The 17,556-nt window shown below is 44.2% G+C and overlaps 1 protein-coding gene and 1 pseudogene across 2 annotated transcripts in view; both read left to right on the top strand.

The window, feature by feature from the left end:
* Window positions 1-329: 329 nt before the first annotated feature.
* On the top strand, window positions 330-1,195 carry LOC118979136 (TIP41-like protein; annotated as a pseudogene).
* A 12,720-nt stretch (window positions 1,196-13,915) lies between these two features.
* Window positions 13,916-17,556, top strand: part of RC3H1 (ring finger and CCCH-type domains 1) — a 62,413-nt gene continuing 58,772 nt past the window's right edge. For both annotated transcript variants that reach the window (XM_037035265.1, XM_037035264.1), the window contains exon 1: window positions 13,916-14,129. The gene's annotated coding sequence lies outside the window, so the exon portion shown is untranslated. The remainder of the gene's footprint in view (window positions 14,130-17,556) is intronic.

The following is a 17,556-nucleotide window of genomic DNA, read 5'->3' as shown; positions in this document are numbered from 1 at the left end:
ACAAGTAAGCTCTCCATCAATACCCAAGGACGTGCATGACATGCTTTTTCATGAACATGCCCCTAGGAGATTGAAATATATTGTTACCCAATACATTCCTTGGATCATTTAGAACAGGGATCCCCAACCTCCTGGCCACGGACCAGTGATGGTCCATGATCTACTAGAAACCAGGCTGCACAGCAGGTGCTGAGCAGCCCAGGTCCACTGCCAAGGCCGCTCCAGCCCCTCCAGCTGGGCCCCCTTGTGGGCCCACCTTGGCCATAATGGTCCTTGGCTTCCAGAGCATCCACCAGGACTTCTCCTTTAGGCCCTGGAAGCTGACAGCCACCAAGACCCACATCATGAAGTTGACAGAGAACTTAGCTGATGGGTTGCACATGCCATCTCTCCCCAAAATGATATTTGGAGACTTTTAAGAATCAGCATTGTTCTGGCTTTGGGATCAAGTTCAATGCCACAGATGCTTTGAGATGTGTAAACAGCTACCAAGGAATGCTGAAAGTAGCCTGTGCGGAAGAGCGGCAGGAAAGCAGGACCGAGGGTGAACGCCAAGGAGGTGGTTAAACCATACGACTGGACCTATACAACAGATTATAAGGGACCATTTCATGGAGAATCATGACCAATCAAGTGAAAGGTCGTGCCTACAACACATCATGTAAATACAGAGAAACGGAAAGCCAGAGAACAGACTAAGTTTTTCGAAGAAATTCTCCTGTTCGAGGATGAACTTCACGATCACGGAGTTTTAAGGCTAAATGTGAAAACTATAGTAATGCCTTCCTGCTTGTTCTTGCTATTGCATTTTTTGTTTTTTGAGGATTGATGGAGTGCTTATCAGAATGAATAAGCATGAGACTTTACCAGAAGCTGACAAGACCTACATCTTACGAGAACATACATCAAAATTGCTAACTCGATTAATGCACGCTCTGCCTTTCTTCTTCACAGAGTCCCGTGAAGTAGCGCAGTATTTACTGATCAAGCAGGCCATTTGTGAGAAGCTAATATTTCCAGAAAGAATAGATCACAACCCCGCAGGCTCACAAGAAAATGCCCCCGTGGAGTAGAACGTGACGCACCGCATGCTCACCGTGGAATCTGGTGGAGACCTTGGCTGCGTGGACGGGGGTATTTTTATCAGGAGGATTAATTGCCTTGTCTATGTGCAGATTTGGGGGAGCCTTGAAGGAAAAATATAAAAGTTTGTTGCAGGCGAGAAAATAAAAAATAAAAAAAAATAAAGTCAAGGCAGAATATCCTGGGATTGCCACAAAAACACTGAAAAGCCTGCTTCCATTTCCCACATCCTGTCTTTGTGAAGCAGGGTTTCTGCAGTGACGGCAGCCAAAACGAGAGCAGGAGGAGACTGGACATAAGCAACACACTCTGGGTGCCACTGTCTGCCATCACCCCCAAATGGACTGTCCAGTGGCAGGAAAACAAGCTCAGCTCCCCCCACCCCGATTCTGCATTATGGTGAGTTATGTAATTATTTCGTTTCATGTTACAATGTAACAATAATAGAAATAAAGTGCACGATAAATGTAACACGCTTGAATCGTCCCGAAACCATTCCCCTCCCCTCTTCCTCCATCCGTGGAAAAACCATCTTCCACAGAGCAAGTCCTTGGTTCCAAAAAGGTTGGGGACCGCTGATTTTGAACACTGATGGAATTCTTTAAAAATTTACTCCAATCTTCGACAAATATTTCTGAGTCTTCAGTATTTTATGGTGGTTCACAACCAAACTGATCTTGTGGTTTTGTTCCAAAATTTCTACTGGGTATACTTGGGAAATACGTATCCAAACATTTTGGGTAGGTTTTATCCCTTCTTTTCTCTGTCGGCACAGCCCAAGGGTCCGGATTCGAGGGCTGACTGTCAAGGCTCAGACCCCAGTTCTACCACTGTTATTGACGAGTGACCTCATGGCAAGCAACTTGGTCTTTCTCTTTCCTTCATGTCCTCATTGATAAAATGGAGATAGCAATAATAACAACCTATTTATAAGTCTGTTGTGAGAATTAAACGAGTCAGTACATTTCGAATAATGCCTGACGCATGGTAAGCACTCAATTAATATTAGTTGCTATTGTTACTATTTGTGGTTTCATTTATTGCATTATCTCAGAACAAGTTCTTTTTATTTTAAAGATTTTATTTATTTATCTTCAGAGGGGAAGGAAAGGAGAGAGGGAGAGAAATATCAATGTATGGCTGCCTCTCATGTGTCCCCTGCTGGGAACTGGCCTGCAACCCAGGCATGTGCCCTGACTGGGAATCAAACCGCGATTGTCTGGTTTGCAGGCCCGTGCTCAATCCCCTGAGCTACACCAGCCAGGGCTCAGAACAAGTTCTAATAAATACATCATACCTAAAAGGTACAATGTGTTTAGCACATGATTTTAAAAGGCACTTAGCATACATGTACCTGCAGAGCCCTCTTCTTCTGGTTCCACGTGGTCTTGGAGGAGCTACTCACCGAGGTCTCGGTTTTCACCACCACAAGTGTGGGCATATGCCACCACCGTTCGGGCCCATCCCTTCCTCCTGGGCTTGCCTGTGCGTTGTGCTGGGAGTGGGGTTGAGAGTGGGCGCTTCCTTGGTTTTACACTATGAGCTGTAAAGAAGTAGCCCTGGGACTACCAACCACATTCTCCCCACCTTTCTGCTCCAGAAGAGAGCGATGCCAGCAGACAATGGATGGCAGACAGTCCCAAGAGCTGAAGAGAGAACAGATCTCTCCCCACTGGAATAATCCAACACGGTCACCACGCCAAGAGAACTCATGCCATGCAGAGGCCTGATCTGAACCCCCACCCATTATGTTTACATAAATATGCTTCAGGGGTTACTTGTGACTATACACACACGCACACCCACACTATATATATAGTATGTATATATACACAGTAGTATTATATAATCTCCTCCTGCATACCAACCAAATCTGAAAAGAGAAATGATGTTTACAGGCTCAGAAATCTACCCCTAAATGAAATATGCATTTCTGAATTACTATGTCTGACTTCTATTTGAGGTCACATGACTAGGCAAACCCAATTTATAATCTTCAAAAGCTCCCGTGTATAGACAGGATTTTTGAATCCTTGCAAAAGAGCATCTTTTTAAAATTAATTTTTAAAGTAGTGGTAAAAATAGTTACCTTCTTAACCATTTTTAAGTGTTCAGTTCATTGGCGTTAACTATATTCACGTTGTTGTGTAAGAGATCTGGGAATACTGAAATTCTATACCTGTTAAACATCTCCCAAATTTCCCCTCTCCTCTCCCTGGCAACCACCACCCCACTCTGCTTCCATGAATCCGATTACTCCAGAGACCCCATACAAGTGGAGTCATACAGTATTTGTCCTTCTGTGACTGGCTTATTTCACTGAGCACAGTGTCCTGTAGGTTCATGCAGGTTCCAGCATATGACAGGGTTTTTCTTTTTAAGGCTGAATAATATTCCATTGTGTGAATATACTACATTTTCTTTACCCGATCATAAGTAGATGGACATTCCAGTTGATTCCACCTCTCGTCTATTGTATGAACAACACTGCGGTGACCATGGGTGTGCAAATGTATGCTCAGTACTCTGCTTCAGTTCTTTTGAACACCCACAAGTGGGCTGGCTAGATCACAGATGTTTTGATTTCAAAAGAAAGCACCATGCACTTTCCAAAACATTTCACGGTGTCGCTAACAACATGCAAGAGAACCTGTTGCTCCACATCCTTGCAGACTTTGTGGGTGGCTGGTCTTAGAACACTAACATGTAACAAAAGAGGTGGGTCTGTTAAAAAAAGGACCGAGAAGTAGTGAGCAGAGAAACAGGAGAAAAAAATCCAGGTGTGATGTCGTAAGAAGGCAAAGGAAGAGAAGTTTTGAAGAAAGAGACTGATCAAGGTCTCACGTGCTTTTGCTCTGCCTCCAATACAGTTTCCACTCTCTAATTAGGGAGTAATTTTTCAACAAGCAAATTTTATCATGTCCCTTCTTAGCCTTTCAGACCTCACACTGCTATTATAACAGGGTGGCCAGATTTAGCAAATAGAAATACGGGATGCCCAGTTAAATTAGAATTTTATAGAGGCAACGGGTAATTTTTTCAGTGTAAGTATATTCGATGTAATATTTGGGACATACTGGTACTAAAATGGTGTTGTTTACCTAAAATATAAATTTAATTTGATGTCCTGTATTTTATCTGGTAAACCTATCTTCCAATAAAGTTCCAAGTTTCTACTCCGGGTATCAATGCCTACCAGTCTAGCTCTGCTAGCATCTCTCTGAATCTCTGTACCATCTCCAGCCAAACTGCATTTCTGTTAGTTCCTTAAACGTTCCTTGTCCTTCCTTGCCTCAGTGCATTTGCACATGCTCTTCTCTTAACCTGAAACACTTTGCTCTCTTTGCCTGGCTAATTCCTACTCATCCTATAACTTTCAGCTTAAACATCGCTCTTGAGGAAGCCTCCTCCTTCCATCTCAGACGAGGTCAATTGTCACTTTTAACTATGCCATGTATTTGGCCTTCAAACTTGTGGTTCTTCAACTATTTTGAAGCGTTCTATCTTCCCTGCTAAATTAACTTGAAGCTCTCCCAAGGAAGATAATCTGCCTGTCTCGTCCACTACTGCATGGGCACAGCACAGTGACGGGCACATAACAGGTTATTAAGTATTTATTGTGATTGTAATAAAGTAGATGCCAATGAATTTTGTTCTGCTTGGGAATATGTATCATCATTTGAGAACATCTGAGGCTGGATTAAATGTTGCAGAAACAAGATTACAAATCTCTGCAGAAAAGAGCCATCCATGAACACCCCCATTGTGGTAACTGAAATACTTTTGCAAAAAATTTTAAAAGAATCCTTTTCCTGCCCTGGCTGGGTAGCTACATTGATTACAGCGTCGTCCTGCTCCAAGGTTGCAGGTTTGATCCCAGGGCAGGGCACATACGAGAACCAACCAATGAATGCACAAATAAGTGGAACAGCAAATCAAATCGATGTCTGTCTGTCTGTCTGTCTCTCCCTTCCTCCCGCTCCCTAAAATCAAGAAATAGTTGTTTTAGCAAGGAGAGCTTTGAACGCCCCAAATGAAACCCTTGATTAGGCCGATTCTTATTAGCAAAAGGAATTCAAGAAAAAAAATAAAAAGCACTTGGCATTTATAATTTTTAGCTGAATAGAGGTTAATAGGGATCCTTTTCCCTTGAGAAATCTGTGCAGTATTTGCTGTTAATGCAGACACTAAACATTTATGGCAGAATGAGGAAGCAATTTCAAATCAAAAGCTTGGGAGGGGTGCTCATTATTTGGGTACAATCAGTGAACTTAGTTAACAAAAGGAAACCAAATTTAGGACACCTGCCCTTCAGTTTAAGTAAAATGAACACAGATGAACTCAACTTCTGAGACGCTAATAATGAGGGTCATAAAAATCAGGGCCCAAACGAAGAAAGAGTATGGGTAACTCCATTAAACTGAGTGAAGGACAACTGTATGAGAATGGGAAAATGGATTACCTCTGCAGTCCCTGGATTTCTGCACCCTTCCCCTCATAGGTTAAACTATCTCAGTGGCTATCTTAAGCAGAAAGGGGATTTCCTGGAAGAACATTGAATGGCTCAGTGGTTTGCTGGTAAGGAAGGGAATTGAGGGAGGCTAGATGGCCAGAACCAGAGTAAAATCGGTCCTCAACTGGCCACTGCCAGTGAGTGCTGGACACCACCCCAGGGTCTGCTGCCATTGCCCCGCCAGACTGTGGGTATCACAGACACTGTGGGTCAACTTCTACTTACTCCTGTGTAACTCAGTCCAGATTCAGAGTCCCACATAAGAGCATCCAGTCTACCAAGAAGCGCAGGTTGCTTTCCCCCTCACCCCGGGCTCACTGTGGGGCAGGGCAGAGGACAGAAGGTGAGCAGCTGGACATTTGGGCCCCTGTAGTGGGAGAAGAGATCCTGCCACCCACAAAAATTCCCCTGTGGAAAGTTCCCAAACAGTATAAGGAGGAGAGGGCAAGATACTGGGCAGCCAAAAATATTACAAAGATTCATTATGTCCATCTTTCAGGAATATAAAGACATAGAAAGGAATCTTGCCCTATCCAACAGCAACTACTTCATCATTTCTACACCTGTAGGCAATAGGTTAGCAATCACTTGATTCAAACCAAGCCATACATACATGCATGCACACGCACACAAATTGATCCACTGATTTTTCTTCTATGTTTATTAGTATTCCTATGGTGAAAGGGAAATGATTTTCATTGTTGCAGGTTAAAGAAAGGAGATGATCACAGATGTCATTCAATGGCACCCATAACACGGCCCCTAACCCCAGAGGATGATCAGACACTAATGTATTTTACCAAAGAAATTACCATTGTGAGGAGCCAAATCCATCTGTGTGGAGAACTATGACGTCCTAGTCAAAGGACCCCTTTTAAAAAGATGCTCCCTCCTAGCCTCTCGCGGAAAAGGGGAAGGTCATCTGGGGCGTTGTTCCCCTGTTTACTTTGGTTCCTGGATGAGCCCTTGTGCTTTTTTATGATCTTATCTGCTATTTGTAAATCAAGAGCATTAGGCAAATCTACCCGCCCGAACTCAGTTTCACATTTAGCCTTCAATAGCCACCTTGTTTACATGACCCTTCCTCCTTCAGGGATACCCATAAATGTTTTGTCTGTGCTCTTGTTTCAGATTACTAATGCCTTGAAAGGCAGGAGCCCCGTCTGTCTAGTTAATTGCGTTTAACACCAGACATTAGTCATTACGTGTAAGGCTTTTAATGCCGCTGTGGAACGTAACAATAATAAAATACTTCCCTCAGATGTTAGTATATTATGTACTATACATTACTGTGGTATAGATGTTGTGGATATATTTAAATATTCGGTTACATGGTTTCACAATAAATTACAATACTGCAGGCTCTAGGACCAAAAAAAAAAAAAGCTTCCCTCAGTGATAGCAAACGTAACCTCTCTTCATAGAAGACAGGGTTGGCAAACAACAGCCTGGGAGGCCAAATGCACCTTACTATGTCTTTTTGTCTGTTTTTGTAAATAAAGTTTGATTCAAACACACTCGTGCTCATTTGCGTACACAGTCTGTGGCTGGTTTCTTGCCACAGAGGCAGACTTGAGTAGTTGTGGCAGAGACTGTATGGCCTGCAAAGCCTAAATTGTACANCTAGGACCAAAAAAAAAAAAAATACTTCCCTCAGTGATAGCAAACATAACCTCTCTTCATAGAAGACAGGGTTGGCAAACAACAGCCTGGAAGGCCAAATGCACCTTACCATGTCTTTTTGTCTGTTTTTGTAAATAAAGTTTGATTCAAACACACTCGTGCTCATTTGCGTACACAGTCTGTGGCTGGTTTCTTGCCACAGAGGCAGACTTGAGTAGTTGTGGCAGAGACTGTATGGCCTGCAAAGCCTAAATTGTACATCACCTGGCCATTTACCAAAAAGCTTGCTCACCACTGATCCACATTAGTGGTTCTTACCTCAGATGGTAAGATGGGATCCCCTGTAAAATCCCCCCAAAATGAAGATCCCTGGCCCCACACCAACACCTCAAATCAAAATCTCTAGTGTCAGAGCTGGAGAAGTACAGTTTTTCAAAGTTTACAACAAAACTGAGAATCACCAGCCTAATATGGCTGGTATAATTACACTATACTCTATCTACACAGTACCTAGTATAATTTAAAAATAACTCTCATTCATTGAGTATCTGTTAGATGGCAGGCATTGTACTTGAGGGTCTCCATGTATTTTCTCATTTTAATCTCCTAAAACCCATCTTAGATACATTTTACAATCCTTAGTTTAAGGGAAATCAAAACTTCCTAAGTTTAACTTGTACAAGGTCTGTAGGAAGTAGTGGAGCAAGGGTCAGCACCAGGACTTTCTACATGTCCAAGGTCAACAAGAGAAGACAAATATCTGGTGGAGAAGGACTCTGACTCTCATCCCTTGCGCTTGCTTTTCCTCTGGGAGAGCTGTAGGTGTCTCCCATCACGGATGCTACACGGGCCTGCACGGGAAAGACCAGCATAACTACAGCTGCAGAACCTTCCTGTCGATAGAAGGTAGTGCAGCTGAGAAAAGACCGAAGCCTCCACATAAGACTTTATTCAAAGGTAGAGGAGGTGAGAGGGGAAAAAACTCACGGAGTAACCTGAAGCTGAATATTTACCTTCAATGAGAACTCTACCACAGGGGTATCTTTCTATCCGGGGCATGACCTGCCTCCAAGGGGCAGAGCTCATCTTTAGCCTCTTGGAATATCATAAAGAACTCTATAGACTGCCCTAAGTCCAGATTCTAGAAAGTAAGGCACGGAGCAAAAAGAAGTGTCCTCTTCTTGCTTAAGGCTCACTTTCAAATTCTGGTTTCCTGAATGATCTACACATTAATGTCCCACTTTTTCTTAACTGGGGGCTTGTGACATGATAAACCTAAGAGTGCCCAACAGATACTGAACATACATTTGTGCTAGAGGATGTCATTTGGTTACAAAACATATATCTATAATTGCTTATTTAGACAAGATGGAACTCTAAACGAGGTTCAAACTATTAGCTACATGAGTAGTAATCTTTTCATACTAGTCTTGAGTCTATTCACATTCTGGTAATTTTTTTTAAAGATTTTTATTTATTTATCTTTAGAATGGAAGAAAAGGGAAGGGAAGGAGAGAAGGAGAGAAATATCAATGTATGGTTGCCTCTCATGAGTCCCCTGCTGGGGACTGGCCTGCAACCCAGGCATGTGCCCTGACTGGGAATCGAACTGCGATCGTGTGGTTCGCAGTCCCGCGCTCAATCCACTGAGCTACACCAGCCAGGGCATAAATAAATTTTTTTAAAAACCATTGATATTTTATGATACAACCAATAATTAGAAAAAGAAAACCTTCAGATTTAACTGGGTATATTTAAAATTGTACATTCACAAGGGTGCCTTTTATTCATAAGTATATGTTTTTTAAAGATTTTATTTATTTTTAGACAGAGGGGAGGGGAGAGAGGAAGAGAAACATCAAAGTGTGGTTGCCTCTCATGTGCACCCTCCACTGAGGACCTGGCCCATAACCCACACATGTGCCCTGACTGGGAATTGAACTGGCAACTCTTTGGTTTGCAGGCTGGCGCTCAATCCACTGAGCCACATCAGCCAGGGCATAAGTATGATATTCTTAAAGTGAGTATTTATTATTGTTATGAGCTAAATTGTGTCCATTCCTCTCCCCAAAATTCATATGCGACAGTCCTAAACCTTAGTACCTTAGAATGTGGTGCTATTTGAAGACGGGGCCTTTAAAGAAGGAATTAAGGTAAAATGAGGTCATGTGGGTAGGCCCTCACCCAATATGCCTGGTGTCCTTACAAGAACAGGTGATTAGGACACAAACACAAAGCCTCCACAAGCCAAGGAGAAAAGCCTCAGAAGAAACCTAACCTGCCTACACCTTGTTCTTGAACTTCTAGCCTCCAGAGAGCTTCCAGAAAATTTCTGTTGTTTAAGCCTTCTAGTCTGTGGTATTAGTCATGGCACCCCTAGCGGACTAACACAATAACGAAGAGAACAGTATTCCACACAGTTTTGTTCCATGAAAAATTGAGCTGCTTTCTCTTATGACACTTCAAAGTAGTACCTAGAATGGGCCTCTTTGTTGAAAGTTGTTTGACGCCTCTTTAGTAAAAAGGCGCCGTTTCCTAGCACCCTAAGATAAGTCTCAGAAGGTCAGCTGAAGTTCAGATATGCTCGATGTTGAGTTGGAGGCCTTCATGGGAGGTAGGTGATCTGGGAAGTAACTTCAGGTAGGACTCAAAAACATCACTCTATTTAGCCCTTTTCAAATCGAGTCTCTGGGGACCTAGTTCCGGAAATCCGAAAACTGGCTTGGGTTATACCTGCCCTGATTACAATGAATTGTAACCCTGAATCTAAGTCAACCCGTTTGGCCTAGTTTGTAGATGATGACTTGGGACTCGTTTGGGACTAGACTCTAGAGGTGAAGGGTAGGTCAGAAAAACTGGTTTCCCCAGATTTTCTTTGTGTAATTGCTGGAAACTTCTTCCTCTGTTTTAGGGGTGTCAAATTCATTTTCACCTTGGACCACATCAGCCATGAGGTTGCCTTCAAGGGGCCGAATGTAATTTTAGAACTGTATAAAGGTAACTACTCCTTAACTAGGGGCAAGGAGCTCAGTGCTGCCACGGGGTAGAAACAAGATGTAAAACAAGCTGGATGGCTGGATTCAGCCCGTGGGCCTTGCATTTGCCACCTGTGCTGTATTTCTTATTTATTTCCTAGAGATTTATCTCAATGAACACTAGTAATAGGAGTGTGGACTTGGGGAGGGAGTAGGTTATGGAGAATCTGTGCATGTATAGGGAGAGGAGGAAAGATAGACAGGCCTCACTCTGCCTCCCACCCTATTTCACCTGAAGCAGGGCAGAAAACGCAAATGACTCAGCTCCAGGACCCCATCTGTGCATGTTTCCATGTGAGGATCTCATTCCTCCTCCCCCTACAGGAACGATGTACACGGAAGAATTCTCAGGTCCCAGCTGTACTTTAAGCAGGCTGTAGTTCCGCACTCTAGTCTGCCACTTCCCATTCCTTATTCTTCCTCATTCCTACCCACCCTAAATGGAGAGCTGATTGTACTTCTGTGCCACTGGGTACACCTCTGATCTCATACACAGCATTGCCACCTGTCAAAAGGTAGGTTCTCTGACGTTAGAACGAAGATTCCTACTCTTTCCACCTTTTCACAGACCTTTGTAGTATCTATGCAATAGTCTATTTCATACCCTACTCATCCACTTGCCTACCTTATTGGATTTTTCCTACTACACTGTTATTTTTCATCTTTGGATTTCCTCCTCCCATCCCAGCCTTTCCAGCTCTCTAGGCCCCTCCACAATAACACAGCATTTACAAATAAGAACTCAGATATGTGATCCAAACGGCCTTTCTCAGACCGTCTCCTTTGCTGAAATATGTGGGCCAAGGTCTTTTCTAGCCTTAATATAAGAAACCCTGCTTTAGGTTGACAAGTACATTCCAGAGCAATTCTAAGGAATGCAGTAGCTTTAAAAACATCACTCAGCACAACCTAAAAAGCACACGCTGTTCTCATAAATATATACCTACAGACATAATCTAAGGAAAAGCAATATAGCGCAGGCCTAACAAAAATACATGGAAAGAAATCCATAAGGCGTTACTCTACTTTGCATGTGATCTAAAAAAAGCATTAATATTTTTTAGGGTTCATGCTAAGAGCAAAAATGTTGTTTGATGACATGTTCATTTGATCAAGAAACCAAAAACTATAATGACATATACACAAGATGAATTTTTTAAAATTTGAATACTTACTAATGGGCCACATGCCATTCTAAGTTGTTTATATGAAATGACTCATTAAATTTTCATACTGCATCAAATGGTGGAGGACCAGTCAGAGAGTCTAAATTTCTAAGCATTCCACATTAGAATTAAATAGTAAAATACACTATAAAATGACATTGTTTAAATTGTGTTAAAGCTACAAAACAGTGATTTTTAAAATACAAATGACTGTAAAACATTTAACCTGTTTGTCTTCAGTAATTCCTCCTTAATGTGCTGTCTTAGTTCAAGGTGTTGCTCAAACACCATTTCACCGCATTAATACAAAATTCATTGGATTAAAACAAATTAGACAATAGTAGGTGTTTGGAAGGTTAAACATATATATAACTTAAATTTTAACATATCTTATTTAATCTTATTTATATTCATTCTCAATACCCTGAAAAATGTTACTACTACATAAACAATAACATAGCAAAAACTTTTAAACAGCCTAATCAGAAAAAGGAGCTTCATTCACTTGCTAAAATTCTTACAGATGGTAATTATTATTCTGGATATTCCCCAAATCCAGAATATCTTTTTTTCTTACTGAATAACCACATTGTCTTTCTTCTAAATAGATGCAGCCTCAAGGGATAAATTATTCTCTGTATCTTCTATGCGTGGTCTAACTGGGGAGTGTAAAACATGTAAATGACTTCTTGTAGTTTAGTTTTTATTGTAAACACTTCAGTATTTTCTTCAAAGCTGCTCTTCTCCCTTTTCTGCCCAATGTTTAATTATATCATTAACATGAAAATTTGGGAAGCTCCTTCCTGGTAAACTTATTTTTAACTGAAATATTAATGAAATAAATTTAACTTAAAATTCTATTTTGAAGGGAACCTTGAAAAGGCTTTACCAACTGAGGTACTACTATTAATAGTTCAAGGAATTATATTATCTAGGTTGCTAGGTTGTAATGGAAGTTACTGGCTTCCCCTAAGCAACTTAAGTTGGCATGTTTGCCTAGCAACAGCCGCTAAAACCTTCTGTTGTGGAAGGTTCCCTAGGAGTGAAAAGAAGGGAGGAGGAGGAGAAGCAGGAACAGACTACTGTATTTCCTAGCAGAGGACAGAAGCCGAGCTGTTCGAGGTGGAAGATAGCCTTTAGGTTAGCGCAGGCTGGTCTGATCCCTCTGTGGAAGGTGGGAAATTTGCTCTTTGTAGGGCTGGAGTTACCAAGTAGTAGGTTGAAGACGAGGTTACAGATTTCGTTCACTTCAAAGGCAGTCGTTTCCAATCAATAGAAAGACATCGATAGGTCTAAAAAGATGCTGAAATCTGAGTAGTAGGAGGATGCTAGCAGCTTAAAAAGAACTCTCCCCTGCCCAGAGTTTAGGAAGGTGTGTGACATATTATTTAATGGAAAAACTCCATCTGTCCTAGTGACTGGACTTTGTCACGATAAAGGCAGAAGCGTCCCTAAACAGAGTACAGCACTTTCCGTGGTATTGGAGATGCAAGCTGTGGAGAAAGGACAGGAAAGCAAATCTCTGCGCCCTTGGGGAAAAAAAGAAAAAAAGGGATGGCGATGCAGAGAACTACTAACGGGGTGCATCTCTGTGGACCATCTCTCTCCTCTGCTCTAATAAGACGATTTATTTTGAAATTAGGGCTGCATGGTACGAAAAGCATTCCATTTCTCTCCCTTCTCAATCACCAGAACCTGGCTAAACCGAATTGCTTTGCAGGGGTCTCCCACTACCCCAGAGCAAAATGACTCCTTCTCCCTAAGGGAGAAGAAACTTTCAGTCCTCACGAGGTTAGCTTTTAGGTCTCGGAGCTCTTTCAGGAGCCGAATCTTTTCCTGCCCCCTCCCGCCTCGCGTCCCGTCCTTGCCCAGAGAGCTCTTGCAGTTCTCGGGGTCCTGGGGACACATTCCGGAACGGTGAGTGTGCGGGCCTTTGGCCCCGGTCGCCCTGGTGGGAGGCCGAACTGTTTGGGAACTCTTGAGAGGGGTGACTAAGGCAAAGCTGGTGTCTTGAAGAACCTGCCTAACGTGAAGTAAGAGAAAATTCTTGTGGGGCGGGGGAGGCGAGCTGATGCAAAGGAACAATTAGCTCAGGCAGACGGGAACTGAGAAAGCCAAGGGGTTGAGGCAGTGCGGGGTGGGATGGCACCGTCAGGCATCTTCCAGTTCACCTTCACTGCCCGGCCACCTGCCCGCCGGGCGCAGGGTCGCGGAGGGCGGGTTGGGCCGAGCGGGCGCAGGAACCTGTTCGCCGGCTCTGGGCATGTTGCGCTCCCGGGCGGGGCGGGGCGGAGCGCGTCGCCAGCTTCCCCGCGGGGTGACTCAGAGCCACCCACCCGCGCTGGCCCCGCCCCGCTCTGGCCCCGCCCCCGGAAGGAGGGACCTCGCCCCGGGCTCCGCCCCAGTCTCCGGGCGGGCGGGAGCCCGAGGAAGAGGAAGGGGACGAGAACGAGCGACCGGGCGGAGGAGGAGGAGGAGGAGGAAGAGGAGGCCGACCAACAAGATGGCCCCTGCTGCCGGAGCAGCCTCAGCAGCAGCAGGTGGGGGCCCGGAGGCGGCGCTGGCGGTGGCGGCGGCCGGGGCCCGGCGGCCTGGGACAGAGTCCGAGTCGACGGTGGCAGCGGCGGCGGCGGCGGCGGTGGCTGCCGCGGCGGTGGCGACGGCCGCGGGGACTCGGAGCTGAGAGGAGCTGCTGCTCAGACCAGCGCGGTGAGCGAGCGGCGGCGGCGGCGGCGGCGGCGTGGGGAGCGGGGCGGCACGGCCCGGCCTCGGTCGGGAACAATAGGCAGCGGCGGCGAGGACGCGGCTGCCCCAGCGGGTGCTCCGCTCCGGGGCCGCGTCCGCACGGCCGCCGGACCTCGGGCCCGGCGAGCGGCCGGGGGGCTTGTCAGCGGCCGGCGGCCTTTAGGCCTCAGGCCTCGGCTTGCCGCCGGGCGGGCCCGCGGGGCCGGTAGGCCGTGGGGAGGTGGGGACGCCGCCCTGGACCGCGGGAGGGGGCGCGGGCTGCGGCCGGCGGGAGGGGGCCGCCAGCCGGCCGGGAGGGGGCCGCGTCCGGGCAGCGCTCCTGGGCCCCCCAGCCCGCGGGGCGGCGGGGGGTGGGGTGACGGCGTCTGTAAACAGGCGCCGCCTCTGCCTGCCTCCCTCTCGGGGCCGCTCGGGTCCCCAGCCCCCTCAGGCGCTCCCCGCCCCGGCCGAGTGGGTTTTACGAGGTCTGCTTCCCGGGAGATGGAGCCAGATAGTCTCCTTTCCTCCCGGTGGCTAGGTGGGGAACGCTGTGAGTGCAGGTGTCTTTTAAAAAAGCGTGTAAGTGCAACCAGAAAAACAACAAAAATGAGCGAGGTCCAAGGTGATTAGCGAGAAGGGATGGAGAGGGATGGAGGGCTGAGCGATGCCTCTCCTCTTTAAACAGCTCTGGGCCTCGCTTCTCCCTGGACCTCGGGGCAGAGCGGAGCAGGGGGCGCTTTGGGACCGCCGGTAACTCCAGACATCCCCCAACAGTCCACGGAACTGGAAACAAAGCCACTTACTGGCAACGCGGAGACAAACTGTAATGTTGGAATAGAACTTTTCTTCCCACGAAGCGCTGTGCATTATTCATGTGCCGCGGAAGAAACGACGGTAACTAGCGTGCACTGGGCCCAGTGAGGCATCCCTGCGGGAGCCGCGAGGGCTCGTTTGCAGGCTAGAAACTTCGTGTGTCCTCCTGTCTCCCGTTCTAATTTTGGCTTTCAGTAATTCGTCCTAAAATTATTCCAGACCAGACCGTTCCTCTTAGTTGGACGTTTGGTTTCTAAAGCAGATTTCATAACGTTGTTATAATTTTCAAAAATTGGCAACAACTGTTCTGTTTTGACTTTTTTTTTTTTGTGGCTTATCAAGGGACAGCTGTTCATTATGTTTGCCCTTATGGTAGTGGTGTGTGAAACTTCAACAAGGAATTGGTATTTCTCCTAAACGTAGTTTTTGAAAGGCATCTACCAAGCCCATTTCCAAGGGAGGGAGAAAAATGATTTGAGTTACTTCTATTCCAGTTTCTACCGAAGTGTGCAGAAATTCGTATTAAAATTGTTTGGATGCCTTGCTTGCTAGTCTTCAACACTAAATGGGGTGATCCATCTGGTTTGTATTCTTAAAAGGAAGACTGACCTGTGCAGAGAACACGCCAGTTAATGTTGCTCGCTCATGTTTATAGTAATTCAGAGCGTTTTCAGGTTATGTAGTATTTAATGAGCTACACTAGTTCTTAGTTCTCCCACAAGAGTTGACAGTAGATAGACTAGCAATTGGGGAAACGTGGAGGTGGGACTGCCTTGTGGAGGACTGAACTACAGTGGACGCGTGTGAATGACTTTCATGTTATGCACAGCTTAAGTAATGCGCATGTTTTGACTTTTCAAGTAATGGGAAGAGAACAGCTTTCACATGGCTCCCGCTAATGTGAATTTTCTGGGAGTAAGTTTCAGAAGGGAAACTTTTAAGTGCTCAAATCTATTATTCTCTTTTTAAGCTGAATTTTATTAGGTTAGTACAGAATACAAGTAAAATTTATATCGCAGTGGTTCTTACATGTTTCTGTGTCCCTAAAGCTATTATAATTTTAGTAACTTAAAAGTTTGTGAATTGTAAGTGGTTAGTGTGTTTTCTTATGAAAAAACATTTCATGTTGTGTCAAGGACTAATTTGCCTCGTACTTAATATCATTTTTCTGAAAACAAAGCTTTTTAAGTGTTAAGGTTTAGAATTTGAAATTGGATGTTGATCCAGCAATTTACGGGTTAAATTTGGGTCCCTATTCCTGTTTAATATTGAGAAATCTCTTAGAGAATTCTGTTTTTATTTGTCAAAACTTCCTAAAGATGTGATCTCTCAACTGTCCTTTCTTCATTATCCATGTTTATTCTAATTATTTCAGTTCAGAATTTCTCAACTAACATTTAAGAATTTTCTTCTGAGAAGTTTCAGGACCATAGCTTAGGAATCAGATTTGCATTTTCTCGGTAATATTGAAAGTTAATGTATGTTTGATTTATTTGAAAATACTTGAAAAAGTTTTTTTCTACATAAAAAAATTAAAGCTTTTCAAAGTAAATTTGTTGAATGAATAAAAACATTCTCATTTCATCCTCCTAGTCAGGCTGTAATATTCTCATTTTATCTGTGAAGAATCTGAGGCTGGGCATAGCTAAGTAGCAAAAAGGTCACATAATTAATAGGTAAAAGTTTATTCAAACCTAGGTGTCGTGACACAAATTAGATGCTTTACTACTGCTACCATGTGTCTCAAGGTTAAACTTTGAGGCATCTTGTTTTGACCATGAACTACGTCTTATAATACTGTACTTGCCTGTAGCCCTAATATCCTTCCAATGATCATTATTTGTATCCTGCTAAATACTTAGTTATAAATTTGAGAAAGTGTTTATTCATGTGACTGACAAAAGAAACACTTACTGCTTTTGCAGGTCTAAATACTTTGAGTATAGAAACTCATACCATTTACATAGGACAGACTTGTGGAATTGCTGTAATTGTTTCATGACTTGAATTTGTTATATAAGCAGTTACTAAGTTGTGACTTTGAAATACATAGTGAAAATTCAAAAATGACTTTCGTGACTTTCAGTGGTGTTTAAAGTTGAGTGGGCCAACATTTGAATTCTTCGTTTACATTTTTAAAAGGCATAGACCATTTAGAATTCCGCAGCTTTTTTTTTTAACCTCTAGATCTTAGGGCTTGAAGTTTGATGGGGGTCTAATCATTCTGCACTTGGAAATATCTTGAAAGGGTTTGGCATCCAACTGAGTGAAGAATAAACTGATAAATGATCCTTGTTTGGTGGACACCTCGGAGCAAGATGTTCCTTGGCAGGGTATGCTGACCCGGTTTAGCTCTGGGCCTGTCAGTGCTCAGAGGGCATGCATCTTTGGGGTTGGTTTCCAGCGGGTTTACCTTCTCAGACTGGCCTGCATCGAAACAGCCACAGTTGCTCTCGAAATGAGCCTGTTCCATGGTATCCCCTTTAAGACTCCTCTTTTGTTTAATCCTGGAGTCTAGACGGGATTTGGACTTGCCTTAGTGGTCATGCCAATAAGATTAATTTTGTCAGGCATTTATACTGAGGAATTTTTCTCCAAA

This window comes from Sturnira hondurensis, unplaced genomic scaffold, assembly GCF_014824575.4.
Source record: "Sturnira hondurensis isolate 20B ecotype Veracruz unplaced genomic scaffold, ASM1482457v3 Scaffold0022215, whole genome shotgun sequence".
Taxonomy (NCBI): Eukaryota; Metazoa; Chordata; class Mammalia; order Chiroptera; family Phyllostomidae; genus Sturnira; species Sturnira hondurensis.
The sequence above is the reverse complement of the archived record's forward strand: the minus strand, read 5'-3'. Positions and strand labels throughout refer to the sequence as shown.